The sequence below is a fragment of the Oryzias melastigma genome, linkage group LG18 (assembly GCF_002922805.2).
Source record: "Oryzias melastigma strain HK-1 linkage group LG18, ASM292280v2, whole genome shotgun sequence".
NCBI classification, from domain to species: domain Eukaryota; kingdom Metazoa; phylum Chordata; class Actinopteri; order Beloniformes; family Adrianichthyidae; genus Oryzias; species Oryzias melastigma.
The window spans coordinates 11,121,488-11,144,080 of NC_050529.1; the positions used below are offsets into that span (position 1 = coordinate 11,121,488).

General features: G+C 38.6%; 1 protein-coding gene and 1 long non-coding RNA gene across 3 annotated transcripts in view; one reads left to right on the top strand and one right to left on the bottom strand.

The window, feature by feature from the left end:
- ppargc1a (peroxisome proliferator-activated receptor gamma, coactivator 1 alpha) overlaps nt 1-22,593 on the bottom strand; it is a 369,523-nt gene that overhangs the window by 262,002 nt on the left and 84,928 nt on the right. The window lies entirely within an intron of this gene.
- LOC112155721 lies at nt 10,130-15,378 on the top strand. Its single transcript, XR_004949584.1, has 3 exons — nt 10,130-13,622; nt 13,711-13,820; nt 14,912-15,378. It is a non-coding gene; the product is annotated as an uncharacterized LOC112155721 (long non-coding RNA).

Below are 22,593 nucleotides of genomic sequence, written 5' to 3' on the forward strand. Positions count from 1 at the left end.
TTATATATTGTATTTTCTTGTGTACAGCACTTTGGGCCTCCTTGGCTGGTGGTGAAAGGTGCTTTATAAATGAATAAATGAATGAATATTCACTTCATTCAAATTCTTGTGAAGCAGGAGCAGACAAATTACCAACACTATTTGTTAAGTACAAACAACAATCGGTGGGACACAAGCTCCCTGCTCTGCTCCATTCTGATGCATCCACTTACAGATGACTAGATCTATTTATGTCTTTGTTTTCCTCATTGTCCTAGAAGTTTTTTTTTTGTGTTGGCTAGAAATGACAATCATAATTAAAAGACTATTGGGAATGCTTTGACCATAGATCCAAAGATGATTGGAGTTGGTCTTTTAGGGCTTTACAAAACCCATACATTTGGATAGAAAGCTTCCAAATCCTCATCGTGTCTCGCACACCTGAGTGTGAGCAGGCAAGGGGGCAGGCAGGGTAGAGGAGACTTTGACACGCCCATTTCAGTAGCAGCGTCATTAGTCGGAGCTTTTTCAAGCATCCGGTTTTCATCTGATCCTGATTTGAATTAAGAAATATCCTCTGTTATGAAAGAAGAATATGTTAAAAACACAAAAGAAAATTTTCGTTTTAGTGGGTATTTAAAGCAAGATATTTAACCATGCTTGGCAAAACACAAAGTGCAGATGCCACCACTCAATTTTAAGACTATCTCTCCTTAAACAATGATTCATTACAATCATAATTCAGGCAAAAAGCAGCTTATCTGTTCGTTTTAAATGGTCTGCCTGTATAGAGTTTGTGTACAGAGCTTTTGTTACACCCCCACCAACAGGGGAGAAAGAATCACAAGAGTGATTAATGAGGAGGGACGATATGACTCCCCCTACTGGTGGGTGAAGTCACAACCAATGGGTCCCAGAACACTACCCAATGTCATTAAACATATTGATCATTTTAATGAAGAGTTTTACTGTTTCTAACTTAACTTCTATTAATAAGTCACAATCACTAGTAATATAAATATCTACTACAGATCACTAATCTCTCTTAATAAACCCTTTTCTAAGCTCCCTCTGACTGTGCTGTGCGATGCGTGGCTGCTGCAAGGCTGGACGTGTCTGTGTGGACCTGTTCGTCTTTGTGAATCAATATTGCTTGACCCTTTAACACCTGAGGTGTCGCCGGTGACGCTTGAACACTAAATCTTTAACATACTGTAATTTTTTTAACCGCTAACACGATCAACGTAATTCTAGCAGATTCTGAAGGAGAAAAGCGGCGCGAGAATACAAATACTTGAGCTCTGGTGTTAAAAGGTTCAATGTCTATGTATTATTGCTTGTACTTCAATCTACACTGTTGTACTGCGACAGATCAAAGATTTTTGACATCATATCCTGTACTCCCCCATGTGTCTATATACATATATATATATATATATATATATATATCATGAATTAGAACTTTCACTAATATGTGCTTATTTAAAAAAAAATCATGTTAAGTGAGATTTTAAATAAACTTGTTACTCAGGGTTTAAATTCAAGTTGGCTTAATGAAAGCCAAGTACAAGAAAAATTAAACAGTGATGCAATAAAAAAAACAAGTTTATACTATATAGCTTATTTTTAACCCTTTGACACTAAACCTTTAGCTCCAGTTTTGACTTTTTTTTTTAATTCCAGCAGATTCCAAAGCATTCAAAAGCAGCTTTTTTATGCTCATAAAGTGCATAACTGCACAAAGATGAATTCGTAATTATCTAATTCACATTGGTTGCATAAATGGATTTACGGATGTGTAATTATTTAGCCGTCCCCAGCGACAGCTCAGGTGTTAAAGAGTAAAAACACCAACAGCCAGATTTACACTTTTTTTCTATAGAATTAAAGTTATTTAATACATGTTTTTGACAATTCCAGTGTTGTACCGTTAAAAAAAAGAAAAAAAAAAACAAACTACTGTTTAACCCCAGTCACTTTATAAACTTGTCAGCACCGCAGATAGCAACCCCATGAATTTCAATGTCGAGGCAACATAATTTCATTTTGTTTGGAATAAATAAACCTTTGTTCCTCAGACTGATTATGCTCCCCCTCTGAATCTTTTCAGCTCGACTCCCACTTTGATGAAACAGTGCCCTGCTTAATGATGCTGCTGATTCATATCCGGTGGAGAGGAGAAGGAGGCAAAAGCTCAGGAGCCGCTTGAGTCAGCAGAGTCCCGTTTTAATCCGGCAAAAATGAAAACGGACAGTCTTTGGCCGCCACTAACAAGTAGTTACTTCAAACCTCAGATGAAAGTGGGTATATGAAAAATGAACTTGCTTTTGTAAGAATTGAAAAGTTTGGAGTTTTATGCTGGTAAATGTGTAATTTTAGCCCTTTTCTTGTTATTCTTGCTTGGTAAGACACAATGAACATTATTGGCAGGATTTATTTGCGCCCTGAGAATTCTGGTTTGAAGCTGATAAACAAGCTGAGCCGGTTTCAAGTTTTTTTTTTACGGTAATAGGAAACATTTATATGAACTCGAAGTCGGGCTTTATATCCGTTATTAGAATAGTTAAGACAAACAATAAAAACCTCATTTGGAACATTGAGCTTGTAATTGCAGACAGAGATTCAATTGCAGCAACAAACAGATTGCAAAAAAAGGAAAAAGAAAAGTCGCCACAGACGGTGTTAAACTTCGTTGATGTAAATATTCCAAAATTGAGTCTTCAGCAGACCTGTCAGCATTCAGAGAGGCTCCTGATGGGCTTCTGGGACAAATCTGTCACTGCTCGGTGAACTAACTGCAGACAATACTCTGAAAATGAGCAGGAACATGAACTTAACATGACTTTGGTTTCAGGACAGCAGAAGTGGGTTTTGCAAAGCTTTAGGAAGCTGGGGATTTTTGTACACTAACCCCTGCATCGATCCAGATCAAGAACTGGCAGAAAGCAGTGGGCGTTGGGAGCACAGCCCCTTTGATCACACAGTGGTCATGACTTTTTCAAGAAGTAGCAGTCTCACACTGAAGTCTTGGAACACTGTGGAAGTCCCACAAGGGATTATGTCCAAGTATGTCAATTACAGTATGTACATAGAGATACTCTCGGGGGGGAAATGGCCACTTTTCACAGCTTTCTGATTTCATCGCAACTCAAATTTAAAGCTTTGTTGAATGAAAACCCAAATACAAAAAAATGAAAATATGAGTCATACTAAGGGCTACATATCATTCTTTCTATCTAATTTGGTTTTTATTCCCCAGTTAGTCTTTAAATTGGAATTATTTCAGCAAAATCTATTGTGGCTCTAGACTTTTCATAATATTCAAAACTCCACGTTCCTCTGTTCATCAACACTTTCTCTATTTCAGTCTATATTAGAAAGGATCTCTGCAACAGCTAAACGGAGCTTTCTCATAATTAACCCATTTATATTCTGTCATTGAAATGTTGGTTTCAGTTAAACAGGAAAAATGTATGCGTCTCCATGTGAATCTTTGGGTTTTTTGACTCTACAAACATCCATTCCACATTATTTTAAGAAAAAAACTGACAAAAATATGGTTTAGTTAAATATCAAACAATGATATCCCTGTAGATATAAAATGCAAAAATCAATGAGAAGAAAAAACACCATTACATGTAATATGTCTCTTTGGAACTTCATCTCTGAGATGACTGAGGTCTTTCCATGGATCTGCTGTAGCCACGCCTCCAGTTTAGAGGATAAAGCCCCGAGTGCTCAAATTACCACGGGCACCACTGTCACTTTCACACTGCAGGCTTTCTCCAGTTCTTTTCTGAGTCTAATCTAGTCTAGTTTCTCATGTTCCTTCTTCTTGATGTTATTATCGCTTGGTACTGCCACATACACCACAATGGCTTTCCTCTGCTCTTTATCCACCACTACAATGTCTGGTTGGTTCTCCATTACCATCCTGTCCGCCTGTATCTGGAAGTCCCACAGGATCTTTGCTCTCGTATTCTCTACCACTTTCGGAGGTGTTTCCCAGTTTGATTTTGGGGTTTCCAGTCCATGTTCTGTATACATGTTCCTGTTTATTATTCCAGCTACTTGGTTGTGGCGTTCCTGGCCAGTATCTTACACCCTGCAGTTATGTGCTGGATTGTGTCCTCTTTGGACAGCCTACACCTTGGGGCTCGTCTGGTGTGGTAGATCTGAGCCTCATTTGCTCTGGTGTTCAGGGCTTGTTCCTGTGCTGCCAGGATCAGCGCTTCTGTGCTGTCCTCTCCAGTCATTTGTAGGACTTCATGATAGCCACTTCAGTTATTGTCCGGTGGTATATTCCATGCAGGAGCTTGTCCTACCATGAGGTTCTGTCCTCCACCATCGCATCCTCTACTTTCCATTGCCTGAGACATTCACTGAGCACACTGTCAGTTGGGGCCTTGAGCTTGACATATTCATGCATCTTGGATGTTTCATCGTGGATAGTGGCTTCTACGCTCACTAGTCCTCAGCCTTCTTCCTTGTGGCTAGCATAAAGTGTTAGGGTGCTGGATTTGGGATGGAATCCTCCATGCATGGTGAAGAGCTTTTGAGTCCTAACATCTGTGGTCTGCTTTCCTGGTTGTCTGTTCCAGGTTGCCATTGTCTGTGGAATTCCAAAGTACTTGTAACTGTCCTGAATGTCTGCCACTGTTCCTTCTGGGAGTGAGACGACCTCAGTGTGGACGGACAGGTAGACAAATCGATTCCACGAATATATATATGCATTTGTGGAATGTTTTCGTATGTATTCCATTAAAATACACTCTGAAATACTGTGTATAATGTATTAAGGCCATTGAAGTACAAGGCGTATTTTATGCACGCAGAAACAGCGTTTGCTGTCTATTGTACACTGTATTTCAGAGTGCAATGTCGTGAAATACATACATACATACACATTTGACTGAGACTAGGTTGATTTCAACTATAGTAACTTCAACCGTTTACATAATCAATGCAATGAAGCAGAGAAAAGCAGCTTTGCACTAATATGGAACACTAGCTGATCCTGTCGTTGATGCTACACTTTAGGTTAGTAATGTGTATTAATAATATTAGTAATGTGTAGTATCAATGTTGTAAAGCCAATATGAAAGCTGCTTTTCTCCCCTGCTCAATGTTGTTCCTGTGAACGGTTGAGGAGTTACAAGATCTTATGTCTTTTTTTATGTACATGAATTTATTTAAAAATTTAAGATACAAGTCTAAAATATTTAGAGAAGCCACTAAGTTTTGAATGAGTTTTAAGTGTAAATTTTCATTTATTCCTCTATAACTTGCTTCAATCTAAGTTAGACCTAAACACACTGTTAACTGTCCTCATGATTCATGATTGTAGGTGACAGAGCTGGTGTCAATCAAACGACCAGATCACTGCTCTCAACTGTCTTCCTGTCAAAGACACTGAACCACAGATTAACCATGACACCTTGAAAGAGGACCGTCTCTCTGAAGCAATACCAAAAGGAGATTTGGGAGAATATCAACGCCGATTGTGTGCTCGCGAGCGGAAAATTCCACAAAGGAACCTGCAACTTCAAAGGAAAAGCCAACAAACGTGTGAGATCTTCCCACCCAGCAGGTCCTTCCCCTCTAAGCCAAATCAGATCTGCGTGTAAATTCCTCAAATATGTCATGTCACTGTACACTTGGAGCCGATCCAAGACCAGATTAAAAAACAAAATGAAGATTCACCCCGCTACCCCCTACTTCTGCTCCTCCCAAGTAAACACACTAATCCCCACACTTTGCTGCCTCGTTACTTTGGCTCTTAATTAAAATGCAGGCACTTCCCCTTCAGGCGGTTACCAATACTTGATGCGCCGGATTACCAGCGGTGAAGACGGACATAATTTGTTTTTAATAAAACATTGCGGGAATTAAGTCGATGAAGTTTACTGAGATTTGGCTCCAAGGAGCTGGGTGTCGTGTAAATGTTGAACACAATGCAAACTAACAAATGTTTGGGCATATTTAATAGGCATTTAATTGCTCTTAATATAGAACAAATGACTGTAATCACGAGGATGTCTGACTACAGAGAGGGGATGTATGAGTATGGGAAATGTACCTGTCTGTGTGTGTGTTTTTTTTTTTTTTTTTGACTCATTTACAGATAAATGGTTAAATATTATGCTGGGTAAAAAAAAAAGGTACTTTTAATTTGTAGACATAATTAGGGACTTTATGGGTTGCCACAGTGGAGGATGCATCAAATGACAGCGTCATCACTAATTCAACATGGCAGGTTGGTAGAGCACCATCTGCTGCCCAGGAAACTGTTAATAAAGGGACAATTATTTTTTTGTGAGCCATTTATTGAGAATAAAATTAGCAAATTAATTGGCTGCAAGTCTACAGGTAAGAGAAAAGGGGCAAAAGGGGCGAATCACCAGAAGCAAAGGAAAGAAATCTGATTCAAGAGTGTGTTTCCTAATGATAATTTTAGGTTTCAATGTGGCTGATTTGAGACAAAAGCTTAGCTTGACTTCTTAATTGTACTTCACATTTCACTTACACGTATTTAGTAATGAGCCGGCACATTTAAGTGCGGCGTCTTTGTCTCACCAAAACAAACAGGATAAAAGGCATCTTCCCAGCTTGTAATTGCAGTAGTTTAACAGCTGGCTACAAAAACCTTGCAGTTTACAATAAAGCTTATTTACAACCAAAAGTTCTAGAAAGTTCATTTCTCTTTGAGAATGCCTCCCTTGTTGCCCTCCTCCCTCTCCCGTCTCCTCCACATCTGCTTTCACCACCTTTTCAAGCTTTTGTCAACACCGGCGTCGGTGAATAAATGCGCCCGAATAGAGGCCTGATAATTTTGTTAATCCCCTTTTCCTAAGACCTTGAGGATTTTAATTCATGGTGATTGTTCTGACTCCCCTTGCTGACGATCAATAAAGCCCGTTTCAGCAGTTTTTGCCGGGTGCAGACACAGAGAGCCCTTGCTGCCTTACTCTTCCATACAAGAAGGACAGTCAAACAAGGCATGTATCAAAGTCATTAAATGTGCAGCAGGACATGCATGCATGCAAACAAAATTTGGTAGATGCTTTGAGCCAAAGCAATGTCTTGTGGTACATTTGTTTCTGACCCTATGACAAAGTTAATTTCTTTCAACAGTGATTGCCTGGAGTTTGGGGAAAGTAGACTGGACACTTGGGGGTTATAAGCCTCCAAGGTGATATAAACAAGAATGATATTAGACAATCTTTTCATTGTTGTCTCAATAGAAAAATATTACAAAGTTCAAGAGTAGGATAATCAGATTCTCTTCCAAGTTGGTTTTGGACTCACTTAACACATCATCAACACGTCACGAGCCAAAGTTGAATTCCTGATTGTCAACTAAACACGTCTTCTTTGCCAAAGTTTGGATTTTTTAGCTCTTGAAGGGCAGCGTTGTCCAAAATCACTTCTGTCTGATTTATGCGCCGTAAGCCCTCTGATTGTATCTGTACACTAACTTAACAATAAAACTGGTGTGAACCCAGCTCAACTCAGTCAATAATACATATAATTTCTTCAATATTTGATATCTGACAAGTATGTAAGTAATACTATAAGAAAGTATTATAAGAAATTAGGAATAACACAAATGCATTAACTGTCCAAAGTGAAGCATGGAACAGTTGCTGCATTTATTTCTGGAAATGGAAATCTTAAAGGCCATTATCACGCTTGTACCATGGTCACTTACTAAAGAGCCAGATACTAAATCAAATATTAGTACTTTTTATTTTTAATGTCTAGACTGTTTTTTACAATAAATTGACTTTTAAAACACTAGAGAATGCTTGAGGAATACTGACGAATTAGATGAGTTTGATAGTTGGTATTGTTAGCATGATTTATGACCAAAAATAGCTATAAACAAAAAAAAAAAAGGGTTGAATAGAGAGATGCAGAATCCCCTTTGTTCCTCAGCATATAGCGCATACCCTTTGCCAGGGCTTGGCTGGTGGTATCGTCATATAAAGTGTTGATGTGAAAGGATCGGAGGCAATCACTCCCAGTCTCCTGTGTTTTGTAATGAAATGTGCACGGCTGCCTATGCATAACCAGATTTGCAGTAAGCAAGTGCACAAATTAAGCATGCCCATCGCTCAGACAGCAGTACCTCCTAAGTGGCATTTGGAAAATTACCTCATACATTTTATTTGCGGGCATGCTTTGTTCACAGAGTGGTAATTGACAGCGGTGTAATGAAATTGCAAGTAGTATCACTGAATGTGTTTTTAAAGTCAATAACACGAAATGTAATGCCCCACTGAGCAGGAGTTTGGAAATACAATTATGATCAATTTGAGTGCTGAGGGCGGCCATTTTGAATCAGCCTCATACAGAGACAATGGGTGAGTCTCACCCGGTGTGCTCATAAAATAACATGGTCTGCATTTGTGTTTATGGGGAGATTGAACACAGACAAAGCACTTGCATGCTGGGTAACAGCTTCAACTCGGGGCAGTTTTGAAAGCATTCAGGCCTCTAAAGGAGAAAAACAAACGTCCTTTTTTATAGTCTGAATGCTTATGATTTACTCTAAAATACTCTTAAACACAGCCACACAACATCACCTGGTAAACTTGAATTTACACCAAAACATTGAGGCTATTTGCAGGTTTTTGTAAGAAAATATGGACATTTTCTTTTCTGAATTCCTCTTTGTTTTTCCCTCTCACTCAAAAGTTGGCTTTCTACAACAATTCTCCAAACCACCAGATGAAAATATAGCAGTTTTGGTATATTTTTATGCCAGTCCCTAGAGCAAAGCACTCAGCTATGTCACCTGTTTCACTTCATGGCTTCGGGCACTTTTACTTTCTGATTTGTGGAAAAGGCCACACAATGCTATTCTTTTTCTCCCTTTCCACCAAATGCTTTTAAATGATTGCCGTTTGAAAAAAGCACTTCTGAGTCATGGACCTAAAAAGGAAACTTGGGGCACACTGGGCTGGATTTTGCGTCATCAGATGGTCGGCTTTCTTTGGCAAAATATGAAAGCCCATCACATTACTTAGAAAAAATGATTATCATAAATTCTGTTAGCACTTCCCTATGCTCATCAGCATACGGCTGCTTTTCAGAATCAGCTGGGATTACATTATTTACGTAAACGGTTTAAAAGTTTGACAGTAAGGATGTCAACAGTGCAGCTACAGCTCTGGTGTTAAAGGTGTTAAAGTAGAGTGAAAATTTTCCTACAGAAGAGTGGCAACTTATTTTCCCAACAGTGGCTGGGATAGGCCCCAGCAAGCATGTCCATGAAAGGGATAGCCATGTTTTTGGAGTATAAGTCATGTTTTTTTTTTTTTTGGACATAATTTGAAGGGGTGTAGTGAAAAATCGATTTGTTAATGTATCGCGATATTTCATTTGCCGATTCTATCTTGGGAGATAATCTAATCTTGTGAGAACCAGCTTGTGTTAAATGTTCAGTCTTATTGGTTCAGCATTGCGGTTTTATTATCAAGAGACATGTTCTACTTATATTACCAAGTAAAAAGAAGTGAAAAATTGCTCTGGTACAGTCTTGGGATATATCGCGATATGTATCGTATCGCGAGATGTGTATCCGGATACGTATCGTATCACAAGATTCTTGCCAATACACACCGGTTTGAATAAAAATAAAAAATAAAAACGAACCACCACTAGAGGGCACTGTAGATGTGTGTATCAGTTTTGCCACTGAGAGAAATGAAGAAGAAGAAGCGTCATTCAGTCTTCGGGCAGGCTTAGCAGAATTGCTCCAAAGCGACACAGAGGATGAAGAATTCAACAGATTTTAGTGATTTAAGGTGATATAAAGAGTTTAATTTATGTGTTAGCATATTTTTTGTATGCTATGATTATCTGAATAATTGTTCTCATCTTGCACCAATAGGTCTATACTAGATTCCTCCTATGTTTCATGTAGCTAAATACTGTTTTGGAACCGTCTATTCCACTTAATAGGATTTTAAGTGAAATGTCTGTTCTTGTTAGCATATTCTATTGGATAAATTTCTCACAAAAGTGAGAGTTTTATCTAATTTATTTTCTTCTTAATTAGCATTTTTTTGCTGCTGCGAGTTCTACTCCAGAGCGACTTATCCTTCAAAAAAGGGGGTTTATGAAATGGATTTAAAAAAAAACGCTTTTAATTACAATTATTACAGTGTTAACCAATGAAGACAAAATATATACTAATAAAAATGTAAAATGACTTGAAATCTAAGACAATATGTGAATAGGCGACCAAAAACCCTCTATATTTTAAGCATTTGAAGCAGATGTCTGATAATGTCGTTGACTCAAATAAAGAGACCATCGGTATCAAACTGGTCGGACAACATGATCAGATTGCATGCTCGATGGAGGGAAGCAAAGTCAGTGGAGACAGGACGATCTTGTTTTTCTCATTAGACGCTATCATCTAGTATCAGCTGACAGAACGGGCGATGGCTCCATAACCTCCACTCTCCACACATCAGGGTTCCCTATAGGTGTCGAGGGTGAACCCGCTGACCTCATCCCTATGGTTACCTGTGCTTTGTTTATCAGATGGCTTCCCTGTCCTTGGAGATATCATGAGGATGGGTGCATCATTTGTTCTTTATCGGGACAAGTAATCTGGTGTTGGTGCACTAGACAACAAGAAAAAGTGCTGATTAGTTCCAACAGCATGTGGGCTTTCAGGCGAACAGTTCAGAGGAAAAATTCTTCAATCTCAGATAAGAGCTTTGACATAAGTTTATATGCTAAGCAACAGGCAACATTTAACACATTTGTAGTTTCCAGCTTTGTGCATCAAAGGCTCCTCCACGAGTCATGATAACCTGTTTGTTATATTTTTTAAAGTTATGAGGAAAGACAAAAAATAAATAAATGTTAATCTTTTAAAAATATCAAAGTTTGTTCACAAAGGACGGGTTGTTTTAACTTGGAAGAAATTGTAAAAATATTGGATTAATTCTTATTTTTAACATTTTTTTTTAACTTTTTTTCTAATGAAAGATTGTCAATGTTTTGTATAAATTCAATATGTGATGCTTTTAAAAGACATACTCTGATTATTTTACTATCTATATTGATAGCAACACCCAATCTTGTTTGCAACTAGTACAAAACACAAACTGACGTTTTGACAGAGCATCATTTAGCTCTCAAAATTACTTTAACATCAGTCTCCATAGCAACCATGGTATGTTTTGGTCGGCTGGGGATACCAAATACATTGACGTGAGTTTCAGCAAAAAAAAAAAAATCAGCAAAAGTAAATTTTTGGCTTTTCTTAGCAACGAAGGTTATTTGCTAACTACACCTATATTCCTGATATGTTCATATCCAGTGGTATATTATTTGGTCCAGCTCTACCCAGGCATCCATTGAGTATTTTTTCACAATATTTCCCTTCAAAATGGGTGAGTATCAGAAGAATGCCACTTTTGAGAGCCCGCAATGCGCATGCCGCTCAAAATCTACAACTTGTAATTGCAACTTTTTTTCCACAGTAACTTCCTGATGACGCTCAAGAATTTTGGAGACGATCAAGGAAAATCCCTAGGACGAGTTTTTTTTGTATCTAGTACTAAGGGTAGTTTTTATTTATTTATTTTTTTTGTTCAAGATGACAGCCTCCTTCTGAGGTCAAATGTCAACAAAACTTTTGTGGTGGTTGTAGACTTAAGCTGGCAGCATGTGTGTTGAAATTTGTGAAATTCACTGGAACAAAAGTTTCGTTTTTACAAATTGCGAGAACATGTGAAAATTGGGAAATTTCACACTTTGCCACAAAATGGCCACCAGGTTTTAGGTCATATGGCCATCCCATAATAATTTCATAACTTCCGTATTTAAATATCCCCGACACATATGTTTTGGTTTTGTTAGTGTAAATAGATTTTATTTTTTTATTCCATAAGCAATTTGTCCCTTTCATTTTTTATGTTTTTTTAAAGGTTTCGCCCACCATGAGGTCATCGTTTTTTGGGGGGAGGGGGTGGGGGTTGTCATGTGGCCAAAAATGAGTTTTTACTGGGTTCTAGGTGTTTTCAAATTTTGGTGAGTTTTGGTTGATGCGGCGGGGGTCAAATTTTCACTCAAAGGCGCAGAAATGTTTCTGTATTCGAGAACAATACAGTCCTTGCATTCAGTGACTGCTACAGGCCATAATTAATCCAAATATAAGGTGTTCCGGTTTATAAGACACACAATTATATTTTATAAGAAAGAAAAAAAAGGCTTTTAATTGTACAAGACTATTTTATTTGCATTGATTGAGCGCTACAAGTTTGGACAGAACCTAGACTTTCAAATTGTGACTTATTTCCCCTTAAATATGGTATTTTAGGAGATTTTGTCACATTAATTTCTAATGTTTGCCAAGATGACAACAGGTCTAATCTAGTAAGATTGCCCTGACATTAGTATATATTGCTGTTGAGACCATGTCAATAACCTCTCAGCCTGTGAAGGGGGGAGCCACGGGAATCTTTCCATTCCCTGATCCAATTAGCTGCAGACTAAGCCAACTGAACCCGGTTGGCCCCCCGGGCACCTCAAACCACTAAGAGCAGCCAGCCAGGCAGAGGCCAGAAGGTGAGCTGCCACCTAAACTTTTTACATTGATTACAACCAATCCCTGTAGACTCTGTGACGGATTGTGATTCTTGTCTACTTTCCCATGAGACTCCCATGCATATGGTATGTATAGAAAGACACCTAAATGTTTAAAAAGTAAGAACATTTTGCTCACTATTTTTAGTATTTAAATAGGGATATTAATACTAAACTGTGCACCTTTTTTTTAAAGCTATGCAATTAAGTTTCATGTGCAGTTTAATTTCAGAGTAAGTGGCCAACAGCAGAGAGCATAATACCAGCCACCATTCATCCCAGTTTTAATCATTTCTTTTCAATCCAAGTTCCATCAAATGTCTTGAAGTCTTTGTTAAACTTCACAAACACCATCTCTGAGTCAAGCAGTTAATTAGCTGGTAATGCGCACAGCCTGCCCACAGTCAGATGAGTGCACATCAAAGAGGCCGCCCCACAAACCGGCGACTGCGCCTTCCACGCATCCGTCTTCCGACCGCAAAACCCCATCAAATGTGATGCGACGTGAGGGGCTGCCTGCCATCTCTCCGGCATCTGACCTTGTTTTACGGTTCAACAGCCATCCACTTTTTTGGGGAGGGGAGTTTTTAACGGCCTGCCACCCCCGAGAGGACTGACCAAGTTTCCTTCCCTCTTAAGCATTAATTTACAAGCCTCGTCCGCTGTCCAATGGGATGAAAGACCACTTCAAGTTCAGTAAAAACCAACTTGCAGCAAGTTTTTGCTCTAATGCAGTACGTTTTGCCGGACAGCTGGTGTCTGAGTGAATCTAGAGAAGCAGTTGAGTTTCAACATCAAAGTGCAGGTTAAGTGTGATAAGTGGAATGAGCATATGCCAGGGGGAAGATAATGACTAAAAATGACTTTCTGTCTCCCTTACACAAAGAGAGACAGGGGCACAGCTGCTGTGGAAGATTAATGGGGCTGCCAGATGTAGGGACTCTTGAGAGGGTGACCAGCCTATAGTGCTCTTCACCATGCTGGAAGAGGACAAAGCATCCATCAGACAAGCATGGAGCAGACAGGCAGAGGTGTTTATTCACCCCCGATTACTTCACTATGATTGCTTGATGGTAAATATTGCCAGAAATCGACTCTCAAAATTTATGTCTAAACTAGGATCGTCAGATAGGAGTAGATTCGATTCGATTCCAGGGTATCCCACCTTCGCCCGACAGTAGCCAGATGAGGCTCTGGCAGCACCGTGACCCCAAAAGGGATACAGTGGGGTAAGAAAATGGATGGATGGAACAGATCAAAACACAACAAGCACCGACGTCTAGAAATTGCGAAAAATCTGCGAAAGTCCCACCCACCGACGTAGCCGGATGGACAGACACGCCCCCACCTGTGTAGTTTCCAGCCAATCTGAAATCTAACTGTATCAAAATTCTTCCCCAAATTTTTTTTATTATTTTTAATAAAGAAAATGTATGAGGAAAAATAAAAAAACAGGATTCCAGGAAAAATGTAAAATAGACAGCAGTGAGAAATTCTTGTTTTTTTTAGCTGCCTGGTGTGACTTTAGCCAGGATTTTTATCTAATTTTGTTGATTAGATTGTTGACTATTTTGCTTCTTGTTATTTTTATAAAATTACAGCTAAAACTTTCAGTCTTTGTTGTAGTTGTTCAACATTTATGGGGTTTCCACAGCAGAATGAATCACATTTTCCAGATGGAATTTTCTATTTTTGCATAATTTTAAGTCTAGTGTGTGAATATTACATTGAAAAATGACTAAATAAAGGTAGTGTCACATAGGAGAGGTTGTGCTGATTAAAATGAAATTAAATAAGCAAGCTGGTAGTCTTTCAAATTAAAAATACAGAGGTAAATTAAAAAATAGAGTTTTAGGCACTAGGTTTCAAAGAGTTAAAAATAAACGTTTTAAATGTAAGATTTTCCATATGATTTCATATTTTGACTTTTTGCAGATAATAAGTGGCTGGCAAATACTGTAACTAAAGAAAAAAAAGGCGATTAATCGCGATTAATGTTGTCCAGATTTGCGATTAATTAGTTAATTTTTTTAAATAGATTCCCGACCCTAGTTTAAATACTTAAAATTCAACGTTATTCTGAATTGCTATATTTACTTTCACAAACATGTTCAGTAACAGATTACAAATATCCGAGTATATCCGAGCCCTTATCTAAATCCTGAAGTAATGAATCTCCTTGAATTGATTGCAAAAAAATCAACTTAATTCGACATTTCTTCCTGTTTCTTCCAGTTTTACTGTAAGGGACTAACTGTAGCAGAAAATCAAGACCATGTATGGTGTACAACAACAAACGACATATTCTCTTTCTCTATAGAGTGACTGCTGTCTAACCTCTGGGTCACCTGAGAGGAGCATCTGACAGCATCAGTTCAGGACCATCTATACGATTTGTTTTTCTCCTTCATCAAGGTTAAATGGAACAAAACAATCATCTTAGCTCATGTGAACAAATAGGGAAAAGGTACCCCGATGTCCTACAACAAGGGTTATAAATAAGACAGAAATCCAACACTTTCTATGCAATTTTCTCAAAAAGGCAATTAAATCTCGGAAGGGAGGAAAAGAGGAGAAACCTGAAACAAATGCCTAAAAGCCCTTCTGCCAAAACCTCAGATGCAGGGACACCGGTTCCTTGTTCTCTGAACAGAGAGAGTTTCAATTACATGCAGTTTGCCCTTGGTTGGGCTATTTCAATATTTTATGTTGATACATTACCACTGCACCACGCCTTCATTCATTTTCATTCAAAGGAAGGAGCTTTGAGCAGAAATAGGCGCTCTATCAAGCTGTGCTGTGTGTTATATTATTGTGTCTGTCTCAAAAGAAAATAGATCATAGAGAAGACAGACTGCCTAATACATAAATGAGAAATAAACAATTACTTTTCACATGGATTCCCGCAAAGCTAAAAAAAAACGGCGTTGAGATTACTGTGGCATGGCGTGCACAGAATGAGTGACACGTCTTGTGAATGTTAGCATGTAATTGGTTCAACCAAATGCATGTCCCTGATATATTATGAGGGTGTTTTCCCTTTTGTTTTGCATAATACGGAGTATCTGACACAATGCTCATAACGGCAGATGATGAGGAAAGACATTTACAGTCCACTGGGGACAACTTTGAATGGATGTTACCTAGGTTTACCCGAGAGGTCACCACACACCTGTGCCATATACAACTTTCTCAGACAATGTGACATTTTCATGCACAGGCCACTTGACAGGCAATGACAGATATGTGAGTACATACCTCTTGTGACCTTTATATCGCACTCAAAGATTCGCTTTGAGAATTTTAACGTCTTGAATTTTCTTGGGGGGGAAAGGCCACAGAGAAAGTTTGTTCCCGTTTTCTCGAGGCTCCCTACTAAAGGTTTTCATGGAGCTCCTTGGTAGGGACGGCTGCAAGACTGATTGGCTACTGGGTTTTTATTGGGCACTAATGATCCAGGTGTTGAGGAACACAAGCATCCGGCTTTGTCTTTATTTTTGGTTTATGGCACAGCTGTTTCTGCTGTTCTCGTCAAGACATACGAAGCGGGGGATAAAGAACATTCTGGAAGAACCTATTCTCATGTTCTCAGAGCACTGGGAAGAGATGGGGGTGAGGATAAGGTCAAGATGCCTCCGAGGAGGTTTTTACGAGCAGTCAGACATCATCCTTCATCTGTGAAAAGTTTGTGGCTCATGCCATCAATTGGCTCATTAAAAATATTGCATGGCGCCCTCCCACACCGGCACCTTGTGCAGGAGTAACGCGTCCTCTAGAAACATTAAAGGAACATGTGGCAGGTCCAGTGGAGTGCCACTCTCATCATTGTAATGCATCTCTGTTCTTTTAATTAAGGGATAATGTCCAATTTCATGACGTTTAGGAGGTTATAACATCCATTAGCCTGCAACAGATGCTGTGACTGAATAGCTAACCATCCTCAAACAGAGCCACATGGGTCCTCCTGGAAGCCAAAAAGCCACCCTGTCCAGCATTTAATGATTCTTCGCTTCCGCCTTATCTTCTCTGGAAACTTAGAAGATTTTTTTGTCTCCTGTTCTTTGCGCATCTCCTGCTTATTGCTGCCTCACAGCAAAAATGATGTAGAGATTTAAAGAATATCACTATTGAACTTTAAACAGCTTATGGCCATGGAACATAAAACTGGCATTTAAAATTTGTGATTGCAATTAAACAAAAGTTATTGCGATGAGAATGTCAAAAGCAGCTCTAATCACTTTTATTGTGCCTCTTAATTATTGCTTTGCACTTTTTTCCTCACCACAGTCAAATGCTTTCTGGGTGCATAATTTCAACCTTTAGCTTCCTGTTTCACCCAACAGCAAGATGAGCAGTCTACTTGCTAACTCTTCCATTCCACTAAAGCGAATTGGTCTAAGCTTGTCTGCTTTGGGCCAACAACCAGACCTCCTGACAGGGGTGACCCCAATTTTCAAACAAATACCTTTCCAGCTAGTGGTTAAGCCACAGAACCATACTACCAAGTATTAAGAAGTCCAATATAGCAGTACGGAAAATTGTTTCGGGATCTGTCATGAAATCAATCATATTTGGCACCCAACATCCTCTGAAAATGTTGTGTACACTTTCTTAATCTATTGTAAAAGTGTTATTTTAATTATGATTATGCCGTTTTTAGCCAAAATAAAAAAAACTGTAATTTTCTAGGACATCGTTAAGGCAGAGCAGTAGATGTTCACCAGAAGTTGTTTTAAGTAAAGTAAGCCTGTACTCATTTCTCTCCTGCTAGCTTACAGCCCCTCACAACCAATGCTAACATTAGCGATGCAACGAAAATGATTAAATCGGAGCCATCACACCGTTCAGTTATGAGCCGGATGCACGCTCAGATGAGGAATACGAAGACATTAAAGAATCTATTTGTTTGTAAGTTGATGCACCGAAATGGAGTAGATCAGGAGCTTGAATAAAGAAATATGCAAGTACATTCTAAATGTTCTCTATGTATGTCCCCTATCATGAGAAAATTGCTACAAGACCATGTTAAAAACACACCAAAAAAATCATTGCAATAGGTTTTTAAGTAGATGGCAACACAACCTTTGGCAACGCTGTTGTGTGACACTTTTTAGCTAGTTTCTAAAATGTCAACTGTAAATAATAATGAAAAAAAAAACATTTTCACTGTTTTCAAGACAAGTGGAAATTGATTTTTGTGTCTGTTTTGAAGGAGTTCAATATCAAGAGGGACTACCCAACATGCTATGGCTACAAGCAGCTAACTAGTAATGAATGGCATTAGAAATTGGCACTAATTTTGGTAAATGTTTAAATTTATCTGTTTTCTTTGTGAGGAAATGCAGTTTCAATATAATATTGATGAAAATAGTTTATTTGTTCACCTTTCGACACATTCCCTCAAGGATCGTCACAGCGAATCAGCTTTCACTGATTCACACTAGTGGTTTAGGAAGGGTTTTTATTTATCTGTTCCCTTTTGCGAAAACTTTGAACACCCCTGTTGTAAAATCTTCAAATTTAGGTTGACAACATCTGCAAGTTTACAAAAATCCCCTCTCCATAAGTGGACTAAGGACATCTGACAACAACCTTCCCTCCCATTGGGGTTACACTACCACCCCGCTGTTATGGAGATGGGCTAAAATTGGCAAAAATGGCACCGGGTCACAGGTCCAGCCTAGGAGGACAGGGGGAGTGAGATAGACTGGCCATCCCCCCCGGGCGGGGTGAGGGTCTGCTGGGCAGCTGTCCGGTAATTAGTGGCGTCCCTCGTGTTAGCCGCTGGGCATCTGTCGAAGCGGCGGCTAACAGAGCACGTGGACCCCTTCCAACCCCGAGGACGCAGTTCGGTTAGAACCATTAGGGTTTATTTAATCACTCACACCTGTAGTTAAACACACACCTGCTCACGTCCTATGATAGATGTGACGATTTACGTCAATTTGCCTCGAAACATATTTCTAAATTTAACTGAAGAAAGTACTCTAACCTCTCCTATATGAATATCTTCAATTCCTGCAAAGTTTTTCAGAGCATCAGATGGCGAAGAATATTTCTGCTATAACTCTAAATTACACAAAGGAAAAAAAGGGGAAAAATCTCCCAGAAGGACATAAAAATAGTCTCCTACTAAATGAAACAATGCTATGCACCATCAGTGCCTTCCTTCATGGTAATGCTTAGCAGTGAAACGATATAGGACAACAAAGGCGCTTTACTTTTACTGCACTTTGTGTTGCCCTGCCTCTGGCTTTCATAGAGCGGTAAGTGTTTACCACACTTGGCTGAGTAATAATCCTGCTGTACAACAAACACAACTGTACCCTGAAGATATAACTACAAAAAGGTTGTATTGGTCAAGTCTCTATTTTTTTCCGACTCCTGATTTCACACTCCCTTTTTTTGTTCTCTATGTTATACTTTCGATGCTCACGGTATCTCGATAAGAGTGGCACGAACTGCCTACAGATGCCCTTATCTCCTTCAAATTCTTCGCTTGATGCCGACACATAAATCTAATTTATCACCATTTACCAATCACCGTCGGAGTGAAGTTTTGGAAATCTGAACTTCTTTGGCTTTAACAGATTAATCAAGCTGTCTGTTTCACCTAAGGCAGCTTCTGGATTGTGGTGAAATCTCTCCACCGTGCTCTACCGCGCAATTCTTCCTCTGTTATCAGTCTCAGCTACCCCCCCTCCAACCCCTGATGCCGTCTTGCATGGTGCATCAGTCGGCCTCACTTGGATTGAGAGCCTAAGTGTCCTTGGGTGAAGGGGGTACCCGAGGAGCTAATGGTTTGCGCGCTATGACTAATGGGGAAAAAGCGTGACAAAATAAGACAAATGGTTTGCACCAACTTCATTACCTAAGTGACAGCTTGACGGTCCTGCTGTATAATATGGTATTTTTCATCTGCGACTCATTTGGAGAAAAAGGAAAATGACGGCGTGAGCGGGGACGAACTTTCCCACCACATCAAAGCGCTGCTGATTTTATACCTGCCTGAGCGGCAGAAGTAGTTGGGAAAGTTGGAAATGTTCAGCGCGCTTTGAAATGCATGTACACAGTATGCAGAGCGAATTGCGGATTTGGAGGAGAGATGCAGCACTCTGATGCATTGGAGAGTCTTCCAACATCAAACTACTAGGCAGAGTGGCACCTACAGGCTACCACTGTTTATTTGCCTGTTTTTTCCATTATACATCTCTCTTAGGGGGGCACAGTAAGCATGCTGGCACATAGAGTCTATTCTCCATCTGAGGAAACATAGCCATCTATGTCAAAACATGCAAAAATTGAAGATTCCAGGTGATTTCTTGCCCTAGAAACTTTGAAGACCAATTCTAATGAAGCACTGCAGAGGTTTTTTGTGTTTTTGACATGTTCTTGTATCATTTTTCTAATGATAGAGGACATATATAAAGAAAATGAAGATTAAAACAGCATTTATGAGTATTTCTTTATTAAAAAAAAAAAAAAGAAAAAAAAAACAGGTTAAAAAATATTGTATTCAGTGTGAAAAAATACGCTAAGTGAGGCCCAAAATATTGCTCACCATTTTTGTTGCTTATGCTAGGGGCTATTAGCTAATGGGAAAGAGTGTAAAAAACTTCCAATGTACTGTATTTTCTGGAGTATAAGTTGCACTTGAGTATAAGTCGCAGGAGCAAAAAATGTTTAATCAAGAAAAAGAAAACCATATACAAGTCGCACTTTTGGGAGAAACAAATTTGCCAAGCCCAGGGTAGCTAAATAAATAAATAAGTATAAGAATACAAATATTTTGATCTTTATAACAAAAATGTCAAAGTTTAAGAAGATAACAATCAGATTCTCTGTGTTTTGGACAGTTTGGACAGTTCTTCTTCTGCCGCTGTCAATAGCAAATACTCGGATTTAGCACCCTCTAGTGGTTGTTAGAGGAAACAACTGCTAAAAGACAACCAGTGTTTACTGGGAAAATAACAAAGTTATGAGGCTATTTATGTCTTAAAAAACACACACAAATAAGTCGCTTCTGAGTATAAGTCGCACACCTGGCTTTACTACGAAAAAACTGACTTTTTCTTCAGAAAATACAGTATTCTTGCCTCTCTGCAGAAACTATGTCCTAGAAAATGACACAAGTTTTTGATCATGCCTAAAAAACATCTTAATTGTGATTAAAAGATGACTGGAGTGGGATTTCAATAATATCAACTAGGAAAAAAATCGATTCTGTGATATATCGCTATATTTCATTTGGCAATACTTCTATTGATTTAAAATGCTGACATGACTATATTTAATTAATTATTTGTGAGCATACTTCAACATCTTACTTTTGTTTTCCTCCTAAACCCTGGACCTGCGAGTTGGCAGCAGCACACTTTGAGCAGCTCTACACCGCACCAGAACAACCACAATCAGTTTGTGTTAAATGTTCAGTCTCATTGGTTCAGTCAGCCTTGCAGTTTTTGTTGTTGAGACATGTAATACTTAGTATGACAGTTTTTGTTCTAAGTTATACTATTAAAAAAAAAAAAAAAAGATAAAATTTGCCCTGGTATAAGTTTTGGATATATTGTGATATGTATTGCCTCGTACAACGTGTATCGCGATTTGTTTTGTATTTTTGCCGATACACACCCATAATACCTACCATATCTTCAGCTTTTAATGATTCCTCTTTCATGCTGCTGATGGATGGAAACTTTGCACTATATAAAGCCACATCTGCTTAATATCACAGCACTTAATTTTTCATGAAAGGAAAGGTCATATCATCCAGTGTAATCTCAAGCCTCAGTCCCTGTGTATCAATGGCTGCCCGTCTTATGCAGCGTCATCCATTATTCAGCAAATACTTGGGAGTTATTCTAGGAAGAGTGTGGTTTTGCCTCACTGTCTTCCTTTGAATTACACAAATTCCTCCACTGTGTAGCAAAGGTGGTCTAAATAATTCACAATTTGCACTCGCTTTGACGAGAAGCAAGAACTGAATGAATGAAAGAACGAATAAACAACTTTCACTGAAGTTTTCATACCCAGATGAAAACACAGAAAACAGTTTTAAAAATTAAAATAATTTGTAACTTTGTTTTTGAAAAATTAAATGGATCCAACTAAAAATTTATACTTTGATTTAGTTCATATTCTACCAGATTAAGTCAGTTTAAAAGGTTTTTAAAATTTCCCAAAATAATAAACCAAACTTAGCGAGAATAAACTTACATTTTTTTAGTCTAATAATGTTTTTTTTCTGTTTTATATGATGGCACCTCCCAGACTCTTTCCTGTGTAAATGCTGCTGGGCCACAGCTTGCTGCACGCTGCATTAAAGCCAAGGAATCATTGCTTCTTCTGAGGGGGAGAATCCATCAAAACCACCAGGGAATAGCTAGGTATAGCAGATGTCTACCAGCCAGGAAGATAGAAAAAAAGTGGTAGTGTTGCAGATTATGTTGTGTTATTATAGAGACTTCAATACTTTCTTTCCCTGCTTTTTTTCCCCAACGAAAGCTAGCTATAGTTGTCCGGTCTTAAAGTCCAGCCTTTATCACTGTGCCACACATGGTTTCAGCCATTACCTAATTCTACTTTTTACCTGTTTTTATAGGCAATAAGTACATCAATGTTGTACTGACAATAACTTTTAAATTCCAGTCTAGTTCTAAACCATGAATTTTTTTTAGATTATTAATTACATTTTCAATCTAACCAACATCTTTTTTGTAATCTTCTTTTTAACTCAGCTATTAAAATCTTAAATTAAAGATCCATCCAGACAAAACCTGTTTTTATGGAGTAGTGCAGGATGTAGTCAATGCAGCCAATGGAAGGAAGAACTGTTGAAAATATTACCCACATTTTCTTTAATTACCTTATTTTCTGCACTATAAGGTGCACCAAAAAGCCTTATTTTAGCCTAATGTTTTTCAAAAAAACAACAGTGCGCACTAAAAATAGATTAATTCTGGTTATTCTTACTGATGTTGAGGCAATTTTGAGAGTTGT